The following is a 14,305-nucleotide window of genomic DNA, read 5'->3' as shown; positions in this document are numbered from 1 at the left end:
TGTTGTACAATATGCTAATGCTTTCTATTATCTAACTTATCACAACCCAGTGAGGCAAGGATTGTATTATTCTCATTTTTACAGCTGAGAAAGCTGACGTTCAAATGTTACCTAGCATATTAACAACAAAGTCAGGGTTTAAACATAGGACTGTCTGACTCTAAAATCTGTGTTTTTAATCACTATAAATACCTATTTAGAGTGAAATAAATTTTAAGAACATAAGCAACACAGTATAAACATTCAGTTTCCATTATTTTATTTTCCTTGGAAAAGAATATAATCTTATAAAAAGCTGTTGTTCAAAGAACAACTTTTATGTAATATCGTAATTTTTCAAGAAGTACCACAATGACATTCTTGTATCAGTAGAGAATTAGAAGCAAATGAGATTTAGGAAATCAATACATTAGATGACCCATCTTTCTATAGCCAACTGAACATCATGAAACGATGGCATTTTAACAATGAAGTGGAAGTTCAGGGATTTGTACATCATGGTGTCAAGCTAATGAATGAATTCATTCTAAATTTCATCCTAGAAGTTTGTCCCTAAAGACATAGAGAAGGCTGGGTGCAGTGGCTCAAACCTGTAATCCCAATAATTTGGGAAGCTGAAGCAGGAGGATCACTTGAGCCCTGGAGTTCGAGACCAGTCTGGGCAATATACAGTGCCTATCACTTAAGAAAAAAAAAAACAAAGTTCAGAAAACAGAAGTAGTAAACACTTACTAATAGGTTCAGCTAATTATAATTAAAACTTTTAACCATCTCATTAACTTGTAAATTAGCTTAAATATTTTAAGTAATTGCAATTCCCAATGCTAGCAAAGTGCAGTGAAGTTGGTAACTTTACTACAAATGCTACCATTACATGACACAACTTTTTTGAGATGGAGTCTCGCTCTGATGCCCAGGTTGGAGTGCAGTGGCATGATCTCGGCTCAATCCAACCTCCACCTCCCAGATTCAAGCAATTCCCTTGCCTCAGCCTGCTGAGTACTTGGGACTACAGGCTTTTTTTTTTTTTTTTTTTGGTAGAGACAGGGTTTCACCATGTTGGCCAGTCTGGTCTTGAACACTTGACCTCAAGTGATCCACCCACCTCAGCCTCCCAAAGTGATGGGATTACAGGTGTGACCCACCATGCCCAGCCGTCACAACTTTTTACAAAGCAATTTCAGAGCCATAAAAACGTACATAGACTTTAATCAAGTTAATTCTATCACAGAAAATTAATCCTACAATCTTCAGTATAGTAAAAAGCTATATGCATTAAGATATTCATTCCCAACACTTTGGGAGGAGGCCAAGGTGGGCAGATCATGAGGTCAGGAGTTCAAGACCAGCCTGACCAACATGGTGAAACCCTGTCTCTACTAAAAATACAGAAAATTAGCTGGGCGTGGTGGTGCATGCTTGTAATCCCAGCTACTCAGGAGGCTGAGGCAGAAAAATCGCTTGAACCCAGGAGACGGAGGTTGCGGTAAGCTGAGATCACACATTTCACCCCAGCCTGGACAACAAGAGTGAAATTCTATCTCAAAAAAAAAAAAAAAAAGAAGGAGAGAGAGATAATTCATTCTAGTGACATTAATCAGCACTTAATGAGAACTGTGTACTCAGAATAACCACTGTGCTACATGCATTATACACATATTACTTCCTTAGGCCTCAGAACAATTTTATGAGGTAGGTGCTTTCAAAAGATCAAAAACTTGCTCAAGAACACACAGTATAATCTCCTAGCTATCCCGCTATTCATAATAATAGGGGAAAAAAGAAAGAACAAACCTAAATGTCTATTAATAGAAAAATGGTTATTAATTTATGATACAACCTGATGGATAATTTAGCCATTATAATAATGACTAGAAGACTATGTCATAACATGAAAAATGCTTATGTTAAGTGAAAAAATAAATAGGAAAACACTGCATATATATTGTGACTACAACAGTATTAAAAAACATGGTGGGGAACCTGAAATGAATAAAATAAAATGCCAAAGTTTATTACATAATAAGTTTTTCAATTTCTCTATTTTCCAATTTTCCAAATAAGCTTTATGGCTTTTATAACAAAAGGTTTTATTTAAAAGTTTCTCCAATGGTGGCAAAAGTTGTATTTTAGGGGTTTGTTTTTTGCTTTCAAGAGACTTAGCAAACCAACAACTATTTGGTTTTAATTGGCCTGACTCCTGTCCTTTTTAATCTTATAATAACGCTTGCAAGTAATATACCAGTAAATAAAGTAGCAATACTAACATATTTTTTTCTTTCTTTTTTTTTTTTTTTTTTTGAGACAGTTTCGCTCTTGCTGCCCAGGCTGGAGTGCAATGGCTTGATCTCAGCTCATCGCAACCTCCGCCTCCTGGGTTCAAGCAATTCTCCTGCCTCAGCCTCCCAAGTAGCTGGGATTATAGGCATGTGCCACCACGCCAGGCTTTTGAATTTTTAGTAGAGACAGAGTTTCTCCATGTTAGTCAGGCTGGTCCCGAACTCCCGACCTCAGGTGATCTACCCACCTTGGCCTCCCAAAGTGCTAGGATTACAGGTGTGAGCCACTGCGCCTGGCCTACTAACACATATCTAAGAGTAAGGTTAAGTCAAAAGGAGGTTGTTTCTGTAGCTTAAATGTCATTAAACTGGCAAATTATTTCCATATTATACAACAACCCTAGACAGGCTTAGAAAAGGAAAGACAAAGCAGGGCATTTTAATGGAGGATCGGTGATCTTTCCGAAATGTTGTCTCAAATCATTCATTTTAGTCCAGGCATGGTGGCTCACATCTGTAATCCCAGTACGTTGGGAGGCCAAGGTGGGTGATCACTTGAGGCCAGGAGCTGGAGACCAGCCTGGTCAACATGTGAAACCTGCTTGTACTAAAAATATAAAAATTAGCCAGGCATGGTGGTACACGCCTGAAATCCCAGTTACTCAGGAGGCCGAGGCTCAAGAATCACTTGAACTCAGGAGGTGGGGGCTGCGGTAAGCCAAGATCATGCCACTGCACTCCAGCCTGGGTGACAGAGTGAGATTCTGTCTCTTATTTCAGATTATAAATACATAATTCATTCTAAACAACTTTTCTATAATTTTTTTTTTGAGATGAAGTCTCACTCTGTCACCCAAGCTGGAGTGCAGTGGCAGGACCTCGGCTCACTGCAACCTCCATCTCCTGGGTTCAAGCAATTCTCCTGCCCCAGCCTCCAGAGCAGCTGGGATTACAGGCACCCGCCACCACTCCCGGCTAATTTTTGTATTTTTAATAGAAATGGGGTTTCACCATGTTGGCCAGGCTGGTCTCCAACACCCAACCTCAGGTGATCCACCTGCCTTGTCCTCCCAAAGTGCTGGGATTACAGGCATGAGCCATAGCCCCCAGTCTTCATTCTATACTTTTTCTTTTTTTTCATTCTACACTTCTAAATTTCACTCCCTTAGAAGACAGAGGGATTAGTGGCCATGACTCCATAATCATAGAACTCACCTAGCCAAGAAGCCAGTCAACCAAGGTGTGGCTACCAAGTCTCCAACAAAGAAATAAGCACCCGAACCTCATACTACCATTGGTCCCCAGACAAAAAGGACACAGACTGAGAATGGAGAGAGAAAAACTTGACCACCTTTACAAGCCTGCATTTGCCTTTTTACACAACTCAACAATCTGATTATCAAATCTCACTGCCAAATGTGAGGCTACTGGGTACAATTATATAGATTTACTCAACTTGTAGTACAAGAGTGAAGTGAGAAGTTGTCAAGGGAAGAGAGAAATAATATCTCTATGTTCAAAAAGCATAAATGAAGAACTGGTTATCTGAAAAACGAATAAAATAGGCAAACCTCTAGTAAAACAGTATACTTAGAGTAGACCAAAATACTATGGAATGGTAGTTAAAACAAAGCCTCTGGAACCAGTCTTTCTAGGTTGATATACCCCATTCAATCACTTACTAGACTTGTGACCTAGAGCAAGTTACTTAACCTTTTTGTAGTTAAAATACAATCATTGTTATTAGTATTATCATCATCACAACCATCAAGAAAAAGGCACAAAAGCAAAGACGCTCAAAAGAGATATGAGTACAAATATCTTTAAAACATAAAATAATACCATAAATAACTTCACATCAATTAATTTGAAAACTAAGATGAAACATCTAATACAAGCAGGTACATGGCAGGTGCTAATAAATATGCATAGATGAATAAAAAGATAAAAGAACAAAAAGAAGTAAACAGGCCAATTTCTTGTGTACACACACACACACACACACACACACATTTTTTTCCCCAAATAAAGGGTCTCAGTCTGTCACCCAAGCTGGAGCATGGTAGCATGATCAGAGATCACCATAACCTCAAACTCCTGGCCTCAAGCCATCATGCTGCCTTGACCTCCCAAAGTTTGAGATTACAGGTGTGAGCCACAATGCCAGCCATATTTTTAAATATATATATATGTTTTTGTTTTTGAGACAGAATCTCACTCTGTCACCCAAGCTGAAATGCACTGGCATGATCTTGGCTCCCTGCAACCTCTGCCTCCCTGGTTCATGCAATTCTCATGCCTCAGCCTCCTTAAGTGCTGGGATTACAGGCTTGAGCCACCATGCCTGGCCTCAAACTTTCTTGTGTATAGGTTAGCTTTGCCACATCTTCAAAGAACAGATACAAAAAGTTCCAAAGAAGAGAAATCTACCAACTCATTTTATAGAGCTAGTATAATCTCGATACCAAAAAGGACAGATTGGTTTATGATATAAACCAATCTCACTAGGAACACAGACTTAAAAATTAAATCCAGGATATGTAAAAGTTATATACCATGATCATGATTACAGGTGTGAGATTACAGTTGTTAGATTACAACTGTAAGGATGTTTCATCAGAAAGTCTATTAACACAGCTCACCATGGACTAAAGATATATAATTTATAATTCACAAATATCCATAATTCATAGATTAAGGATATATCTATCTCTCTCTATATACGTAGCATAATCAGAGGTGTGTGTGTGTGTGTGTGTACACTTCTTTTTTTTTTTAAATAAAGATGGGCTTTCACCATGATAACCAGGCTGGTTCTGAACTCCTGACCTCAGGTGATCCACCCACCTCGGCCTCCCAAAGTGCTAGGATTACAGGCATGAGTCACCACACCCGGCCACAAATAAGACATTTTATTTGCCACTATTGTAAGTCTGAACTTTAAACAGATTCTTGGACTGGTGGTTCATATCCATCAGCTTGTTCAACTTTAGCACCTGTCTCATCCCCAGTGGCTTTTCCAGAACTACCTTCACCATGAAGCTCCATGAGTTTTCCCAATTCAAACTTGGGCTTCTTCAGCATTTTTACTTTTCTAACGAAGACATCATGGAGAGGATAAATAGATTGGCAAGCCTGTTCTATGTCTTTCCCAATGCTGTCTGGAATCAATTTACTGACCACTTCTTTCAAGTCATTTGTCTGCACCTCTCGGGTCATGATATCCATCATCTTCTTCCGGATTTGGCGGACCTGTTGGTGCTGAGCATGAGAGGTCTTCTGTATCTGATTGTGGCGTTTTTTAGTAAAACCAACACAGAACAGATGAAGCAAGTAACCATCGGTAGTCTTGACATCAACATGAGCTTCAATCGTTGTCTGCCATTTTTTTGACCATGGAACACATTTTGTCACGGGTCAGATCCATACCATGGAAGTTAGTCAGGCAGTTTTTGCCCTGAACATCTTCAGTAATCAGCCTGAATTTCCTAAATGCAACTTCATCATTCTGCAAATCAGCAAGACTAACTTCAAACACTCGACCCTTGAGGCCATCAGATGCAATTTTGGTTCCTTGGGTCCTGGTGACTAGCGTCTTTCCAATATTTCTTATGTTGAACATAGCGGGTGCTTTCACATCATACCAATCTTTCTTAGAAAATGGATCAACCACTTTCTTCTTGGCTCCCTGTTTGCCACCTTTCGTAAGGCGCTTGTTCTTGCCAACCACCATGGTGCTGCTCAGAGAGCTAAAAGGGCACTTTTTTTTCCTTATAAGTAGAAATGGGTTCTCACTATGTTGCCCAAGCTGGTCTTGAACTCCTGGACTTAAGCAATCCTCCCAAATTGTTGGAATTATAGGCGTAAGCCACCATGCCCAGCCAAAGATATATATATACATTTTTTTTTTTTGAGCCAGAGTCTTGCTCTGTTGCCCAGGCTGGAATTCAGTGGCACAGTTCTGACTCATTGCAGCCTCCACTTCTTGGGCCCAAATGATCCTTCTGTCCCAAGCTCCCAAGAAGCTGGGACACTATAGGTGCAAACTACCATGCCCAGCTAATTTTTGTTTTGTTTTTTTGTAGAGACTGGGCCTTGCCATTCTGCCCAGGCTGGTCTTATACTCCCAGCATCAAGTGATCCTCCCGTCTTGGCCTCCCAAAGTGCTGGGATTACCTGCATGAGTCACTGTGCCTGGCCCAGAAAGAACATTTTAGAAAATACAGCACTCATTCATAACAAACACTGCAGGCAAATTAGGGATAGAAGAGAATTTCCTAAACTTAACAAGAAGCAGGTACAATAACTATTGCAAATATACGTAATAATATTTTTTTTCTTTTAAGAGATGGGGGTCTTGCTATGTTGACCAGGCTAGTGTCAAACTGTTGGCCTCAAATGATCCTCCAATCTGGACCTCCCAAAGTGCTTGGATTATAGGCATGAGCCACTGCATCCAGCCTTTAATGGTAGACTTTTATTTTATTTTAATTTTTGAGACAGAGTCTAACTCTGTCGCCAGGCTGGAGTGCAGTGGTGCAATCTCGGCTCACTGCAACCTCTGCCTCCCGAGCTCAAGCAATTCTCCTACCTCAGCCTCCCAAGTAGCTGGAACTACGGGCATGTGCCATCATGGCCAGCTAATTTTTGTATTTTCAGTAGAGACGGGTTTTCACCATATTGGTCAGGATGGTCTCTATCTCCTGACTTCGTGACCCACTCACCTCAGCCTCCCAAGGTGCTGGGATAACAGGCATGAGCCACCACACCTGGCCAATGGTAGGTTTTTAAATAATCTTATTTAAGGAAAGCAAGACACAGATGCCTAATATTACCCCTGCTATTCTATTTAATACTAGTACTATTCTACCCAATACAATATGACAAGGAAAAGAAATGAGCCATATGCCAGGCATGGCAGCTCATGCCAGTAATTCCAGCAGTTTGGGAAGCCAAGACAGGCAGATCACCTGAGGTCAGGAGTTCGAAACCAGACTGGTCAACATAGTGAAACTCTGTCTCTATTGTGGTGCACATGCCTATAGTCCCAGCTACTCAGGAGGCTGAGGAAGGAAAATCTCTTGAACCCAGGAGGTAGAGGTTGCAGTGAGCTGACATCGCACCACTGCACTCCAGCCTGGGCAACAGAGTAAGACTCTGTCTCAAAAAAAAAAAAGAGAAGAATTAAGCCATTTAAGGATTGAAAAGATGGAGTTGTCATAATTTAGAGATGTTTCAAGTGCCCATATAGAGGATCCAAAAGAATCCACAGATAAAGTATCCAAATTCATAAGGGATTAATTCAGTAGGGTTGAAAAAAATGAATACCATTCATAATAGCAACAAAAACTATAAGACTATAGAAATAACTATAACAGAAGATATCCAAGACCATAATGAAAAGAATTGAAAAGTGTTAACATAAAAGATCTAAATAGGAATGACATCGGCAAGATGGCGGGATAGGAAGCCCCAGGTTCTCATTTCCCCCACAGAAAAACCAACTTAACAACAATATCAAATTATCTTTGTAAGAACTCCAGAAGCCTGTTAAGGGGTTGCAGAACCACAAGTGAATGCAAAGCCAACAAGAGCCACATCAAAGCAAGGCTCAGGCTGAAGGACACCCCCTCATCTGAGACATCCTAGCTTTATGGTAAAGGAAAAGAAGCTACCAGCGAAATATACAGAGATTCTAAAGCTTCTCCTGGAAAGCAACACTGTTACTTCCACTCTCATTTCATTGGCCCTGGCAAAGTACATGACCTAGCCTTATACTGATAGGGCAAAAAGTGTAATTCTCCTAGAAGAGCAGAAAATATTTTGAACAAATAATAACATCTGGCAAAATGGTCTCTAAAGTCAGGCAGACTTTGGCTTATAGTCATTTGCTCTTCTACAGAATCTATATACTGGAGATTATAGTGCCTATCTCTTAATTGTGATAATTAACATTACGTAACATTTTTAAAAAGAAAATCTAAATAAATGACAAGCTAAACATCTCACAAAACAATGCTAAAAATGTTCACTTGCCACCAAACTATAATTTCATTTAACAGCAATCAAAATCACAACAAGATTTTTTGTGGAACTTTTTTTTTTTTTTTTTGAGACAGAGTCTCACTCTGTCGCCCAGGCTGGAGTGCAATGGCGTGATCTTGGCTCACTGCAACCTCTGCCTCCTGGGTTCAAGTGATTCTCCTGCCTCAGCCTCCTGAGTAGCTGGGATTACAGGCACGTGCCACAAAGCCCAGTGAATTTTTGTATTTTTAGTAGAGAAGGGGTTTTCACTATGTTGACAAGGCTGGTCACAAACTCCTACCTCCAGTGATCTGCCCACCTTGGCCTCCCAAAGTGCTGGGATCACTGGCATGAGCCACTGTGCCCAGCCCGGAATTTAACTAATAATAAAACTCATAGGCAAGAGTAAAGGTTTTAAAAACCGAAGACAATTCTGAAAAATAAAAATAAAGAGGAGAGATTTGCCCTATCACACAGCAAGATTTATTCTAAAGCTTTAGGAAATAAAACTCTACAGTACTGGCCTAGGCATAGAGATAAAGACTAGATTACCCAGAAACAGATTCCACCATATTTAGAATCTTAGTATATGACAGAATAGTAATATAAATGATTGGGGAAAGTACTATTCAATAATAAACTGAGTTGAGACAAGTAGCAATCTGTTTGGAAAAGGCTTTAAATTAGATTCCTAACTTATAAGTAAAAATAAACTCCATTAAAGTCAGCTGGTTAGCAAAGCAAAACAAAAATAAAATAAACTCCAGATTCATTCTATGTAATAATAAATATACTTTTAAAACTTTAGAACTATTAAAGAAATTATATAGGCCAGGCATGGTGGATCACACCTGCAATCCCAGCACTTTGGGAAGTCAAGGAAGGTGGATCACTTGAGATCAAGAGTTCAAGACCAAACTGGCCAACATGGTGAAACCCTATCTCTATCAAAAATACAAAAATTAGCCAGGTGTGGTGGTGGGTGCCTGGAATCCCAGCTACTTGGGAAGCTGAAGCAGGAGAATCGTTTGAACCTGGGAGGCGGAGGTTACAGTGAGCCAAGATCGCTCCATTGCACTCTAGCTTGGGCAACAAGAGCAAAACTCCATCTCAAAAAAAAAAAAAATTATATAAAATGTCACTATGACTTCAGTGTAGAAAAGAATTATCTCTAATCAATGATCACAGCTTTCACTTTATAAAACTAGAAACAAAAGAGCAAATAAGACCCAAAACAAGTAAAATAAAGGAAAGAATAAAAGATTACAGTATAAATGAATGAAATAGAAAACAACAGGAAGAAGCTGGTTCTAGCCAGACTGATCAAGGAAAATAAAAGAGAAGACATAAATAACCAATACCAGGAGTAAGAAAAGAGATATTGCTAGAGATTCTACAAACATTAGAAAGATAATGAAGAAAATTAAGAACATTTTGTCAATAAACTCAGTAACTTAGAAAAAAATGGACAAATTCCTTGAAAGACACAAATAACCCAGGCTTACTCAGAGAAAAAAGAGGCTAGGTGCAGTGGTGCACGCCTATAAAATCCCAGCACTTTGGGAGTCTGAGGTGGGTGGATCGCTTGAGCCCAGGAGTTTGAGACCAGCTTGGGCAACACAGTGAAACCCTGTCTCTACAAACAATACAAAATTAGCGAGGGATGGTGGTGCATGTCTACAGTCGTGGCTACTTAGGAATCGGAGGCAGAAGGATAGCTTGAACCAGGGAGGTCAGAGCTGCAGTGAATACTCCAGCCTGGGTGAGAAAGAGAATAGCCATATAGCTATTAAAGAAATTGAATTTGTAGTTAAAATATTTCCCAGAAAAGAAAAATCAGGCCCAGATGGCTTCCTTGATGATTTCTACCAAATATTTAAGGACAGAATTGTACCAAATATTTAAGGACAGAATTGTACCAAATATTTAAGGGAGAAATAATATCTTCTACAAACTCTTCTAGGCAATTGAAGAACAGAGAATATGTCCAAGCTCATTCTATGAGGTCAGCATTACTTGTATCAAAACAAGACAAAGACATTACAAGAAGAGAAAATTACACATATCCTTTGTGAATATAGATGCAAAAATTCTTATTAAAATGATGGCAAATCAAATCCAACAATACAGGCTGAAGTGCAGTGGCATGATCTCGGCTCACTGTAACCTCCACCTCCCACGTTTAAATGATTCTCCTGCCTCAGCCTTTGGAATAGCTGGGAATACAGACATGCACCACCACACCAAGCTAATTTTTGTATTTTTTAATAGAGACAGGGTTTTGCCATGTTGGCCAGATTGGTCTCGAACTCCTGACCTTAGATGATCTAACCGCTTCAGCCTCCCAAAGTGCTGGGATTACACATGAGGCACAGTGCCCAGACAAGATTTTTATTTTTTTGAGATAGGGTCTTGCTCTGTTACCCAGGCTGGAATGCAGTGGCAAAATTATAGCTCACTGTACCCTCCAACTCCTGGGCTCAATTGATCCTCCTTCTTCAGCCTCCTGAGTAGCTAGGACTATAGGCGTGTAGCACGACACCCAATTAACTTTTAGAAATGTTTGTAGATATGGCGTCTTGCTGTGTTTCCCAGGCTAGTTTAGAAGCTTGAAAATATATATAAAAATTAATTTTATTTCAAATACTAGCAAGAAACCACTGGAAAATGAAATGCTTGAAAAAACACCACTTACCTACAGGGCTTTGGCTCACGCCTGCAAACCCAGCATTTTGGGAGCTGAGGTGGGCAGATCACCTGAGGTGGGCAGATCACCTGAGGTCTGGAGTTCAAGACAAGCCTGGCCAACATGGTGAAACCCCATCTCTACTAAAAATACAAAAAATTAGCCAGGCATGGTGGCACACACCTAGCTACTCAGTAATCCAGCTACTCAGGAGGCTGAGGCAGCAGAATCGATTGAGTCTGGGAGGCAGAGGTTGTAATGAGCCAAGATCACGCCATTGAGCCAAGATCACACCATTGCGCTCCAGCCTGGGCAACAGAGCAAGACTCTATCTCAAAACAAACAAACAAAAAAACCACTTACCACAGTATTAGAAATATTAAGTAGTGTTAAATCTGATCAAAGATTTACACTGAAAAAATACTGCTCAGAGAAATTTTAAAAAGACCTACTAATAAAAAAGGAGAGATACACTGTGTTTATGAATTAGAAGACTGAATATTGCTAAGATAGATGCTAGCTGCCTGCCAAATTGATCTAGAAATATAGTGTAGTCTCAATCAAAATCCTAGCAGACTTTTTTGTAGACATTAACCAGCAAATTCTAAAAGTCATATGGAAATGCCAAGGCCTAGAGTAGCCAAAACAACTTTTTAAAAAGGATAAAGTTGAAGGACTTACACTGACTGACTTGAAAACCTATTTTAAAACTACAGTAATCAAGAGAGTGTTGGCATCAAGACAAACAGGCCAAAAGAACAGCATAGAGAGTCCATAAATAGATCCATACATATATAGTCAATTAGCTCTCAGCAAAAGTGCAAAATCAATTTTGCAGACAAAGGATAGTCTTTTCAATAAATGGTGCCGGGAATAACTGGGATATTCATACGCAAAAAAATTTTGATCCATACCATGCAACATATACAAAAAATTAACTCATAATGGACCAGAGCCTAAATGTAAAACCCCAAACTTTACAACATTTAGAACACACAAAAGAAAATCTCTGTGACCTTAGATTAGACAAATATTTCCTACATGACACCAAAAGTATAATCTGAAAAAAGCAAAATAATAGACTTGACTTCATAAAAATTAAGAACTACTAAATATGCTATTAAAAGAATGAAAAGACAAGCCAAGTATGAGAGAAAATATTTTCAAATCATATGTCTTGATAAAGGACTTGTATCTATATTTTGTAAAACTCTCAAACTTCAATAAGAAAAAAAACAAAGAACCTGGCTGGGCGCAGCGGCTTATGCTTGCAATCCCAGCACTTTGGGAAGCTGAGGTGGGTAGATCACTTGAGGGCAGGCGTTCAAGACCAGCCAACATGGTGAAACCCTGTCTCTACTAAAAATACAAACATTAGCCAGACAAGGTGGCACACACCTATAATCCCAGTTGCTGGGGAGGCTGAGACAGGAGAATCACTTGCATGCAGGAGGCAGAGGTTGCAGTAAGCCAAGATTGCACCATTGCACCCCAGCCTGAGTGGCAGAATGACATGTCATCTCAAAAAAAAAAAAAGAGGCAGAAGAAGAAACAAAGAACTCAGTTAAAATATGGCCAAATATTGAGTATACACTTCACCAAAGACAATATATAAAGGGAAGACAAGCACACAAAGATTTTTAACATCATCAGTCATTAGGCAAACACATATTGAAATCACAATGCATACCTAGCAAAATGGCTAAAATTAAAAAGATCAACTATCTCAAGTACTGACAAGGAAGTATAATTCTCATCAGTGCCCATGGGAATGAAAAATAGTACAACCACTTTGAAAAACAGTTTGGCAATTTTGCTTAAAGTCACAGACACACCTAACATATGATCCAGCTATTCCACTTCAGATCATCAGGCATTAGATTCTTCCTAAGAAGCACAAAAACTAGATCCCTCCCATGTGCTGTTTACAACAGGGTTTGTGCTCTTATGAGAATAATGCTGCCAGTGATCTGACAGGAGGCAGAGCTCAGATGGTAATATTTGCTTACAGGCTGCTCATCCCCTGCTATGCTGCCCATTTCCTAACAGGCCACGAATTGGTATTGGTCTGTATCAGTCTGTTCTCATGCTACTATGAAGACATACCTGAGACTGGGTAATTGACAAAGAAAGGTTTAATTGACTCACAGTCCCACATAGCTAGGGAGGCCTCAGGAGACTTACAATCATGGCAGAAGGCAAAACAGGCACATTCTTACATGGTGACAGGCGGGAGAAGTGCCCAGGAAAGGGGAAATCCCCTTATAAAACCATCTGATCTCATGAGAACTCACTCACTATCAAGAGAACAGGATGAGGGAAACCACCTCAATTATTCAATTATCTCTACCTGGTCCCTCCCACAACACACAGGTATTATGGGAACAATAATTCAAGGTGGGGCGCAGTGGCTCACGCCTGTAATCCCAGCACTTTGGGAGACCAAGGAGGGCAGATCACAAGGCCAGAAGTTTGAAACCAGCCTGACCAACATGGCGAAACCCCCATCTCTACTAAAGATGCCAAAAATTAGCCAGGTGTGGTGGCATGCGCCTGTAATCCCAGCTACTCAGGAGGCTGAGGCAGGAGAATCGCTTGAACCGGGGAGGCAGTGAGATGAGATCTCGCCATTGCACAGCCTAGGCAACAGGGCAAGACTATCTCAAAAAAAAAAAAAAATTCAAGATGAGATTTGGGTGGGGACACAGCCGAACTGTATCATGGTCCATGGCCCAGGGGTTGGGGATCCCTGCTATGTATTATGTATATATACATACAGGCATATCTTAGAGGTATTATGGATTAGGTTCCAGGCCACCGTAATAAAGCAAATATTGCAATAAAGTGAGTCATACAATTTTTTCATTTCCCAGGGTGTATTAAAAGTTACATTTACACTATATCATAGTCTGTTAAGTATGCAACAGCATTATGTCTAAAAAACAATATACATACTTTAGTGTAAAAATACTTTATTGCTAAAAAATGCTAATGATCATCTACGCCTTCAGTGAATCCTAAGCAATCTTTTTGCTGGTGGAGGGTTTTTTACCTCAATGTTGAGGGCTGCTAATTAATCAGGGTAGTGGCTGCTGAAGGCTGAGGTGGCTGTGACATTCTCTTACTTTTCTTTTCTTTTCTTTTCTCTTCTTTCTCTCTCTCTCTCCTCTCTCTCTTTCCTCTTCTCTCTTCTTTTCTTTTCTTTTCTTTCTCAGACAGAGTCCCACCTGTTCTGTTGCCCAGACTGGAGTGCAGTAGGACGATCTCAGCTCACTCCAACCTCCACCTTTGAGGTTGCAGCGATTCTCATGCCTCA

General features: G+C 39.9%; 1 protein-coding gene and 1 pseudogene across 13 annotated transcripts in view; both read right to left on the bottom strand.

Annotated features, from left to right (window-relative positions):
- The window catches only part of TOP6BL (TOP6B like initiator of meiotic double strand breaks), a 111,191-nt gene that overhangs the window by 70,588 nt on the left and 26,298 nt on the right, over positions 1–14,305 (bottom strand). The window lies entirely within an intron of this gene.
- On the bottom strand, positions 3,136–6,038 carry LOC144578189 (small ribosomal subunit protein eS1 pseudogene; annotated as a pseudogene).

The sequence above is a fragment of the Callithrix jacchus genome, chromosome 10, assembly GCF_049354715.1.
Source record: "Callithrix jacchus isolate 240 chromosome 10, calJac240_pri, whole genome shotgun sequence".
NCBI classification, from domain to species: domain Eukaryota; kingdom Metazoa; phylum Chordata; class Mammalia; order Primates; family Cebidae; genus Callithrix; species Callithrix jacchus.
This window is presented reverse-complemented; position numbering and strand designations above follow the sequence as displayed.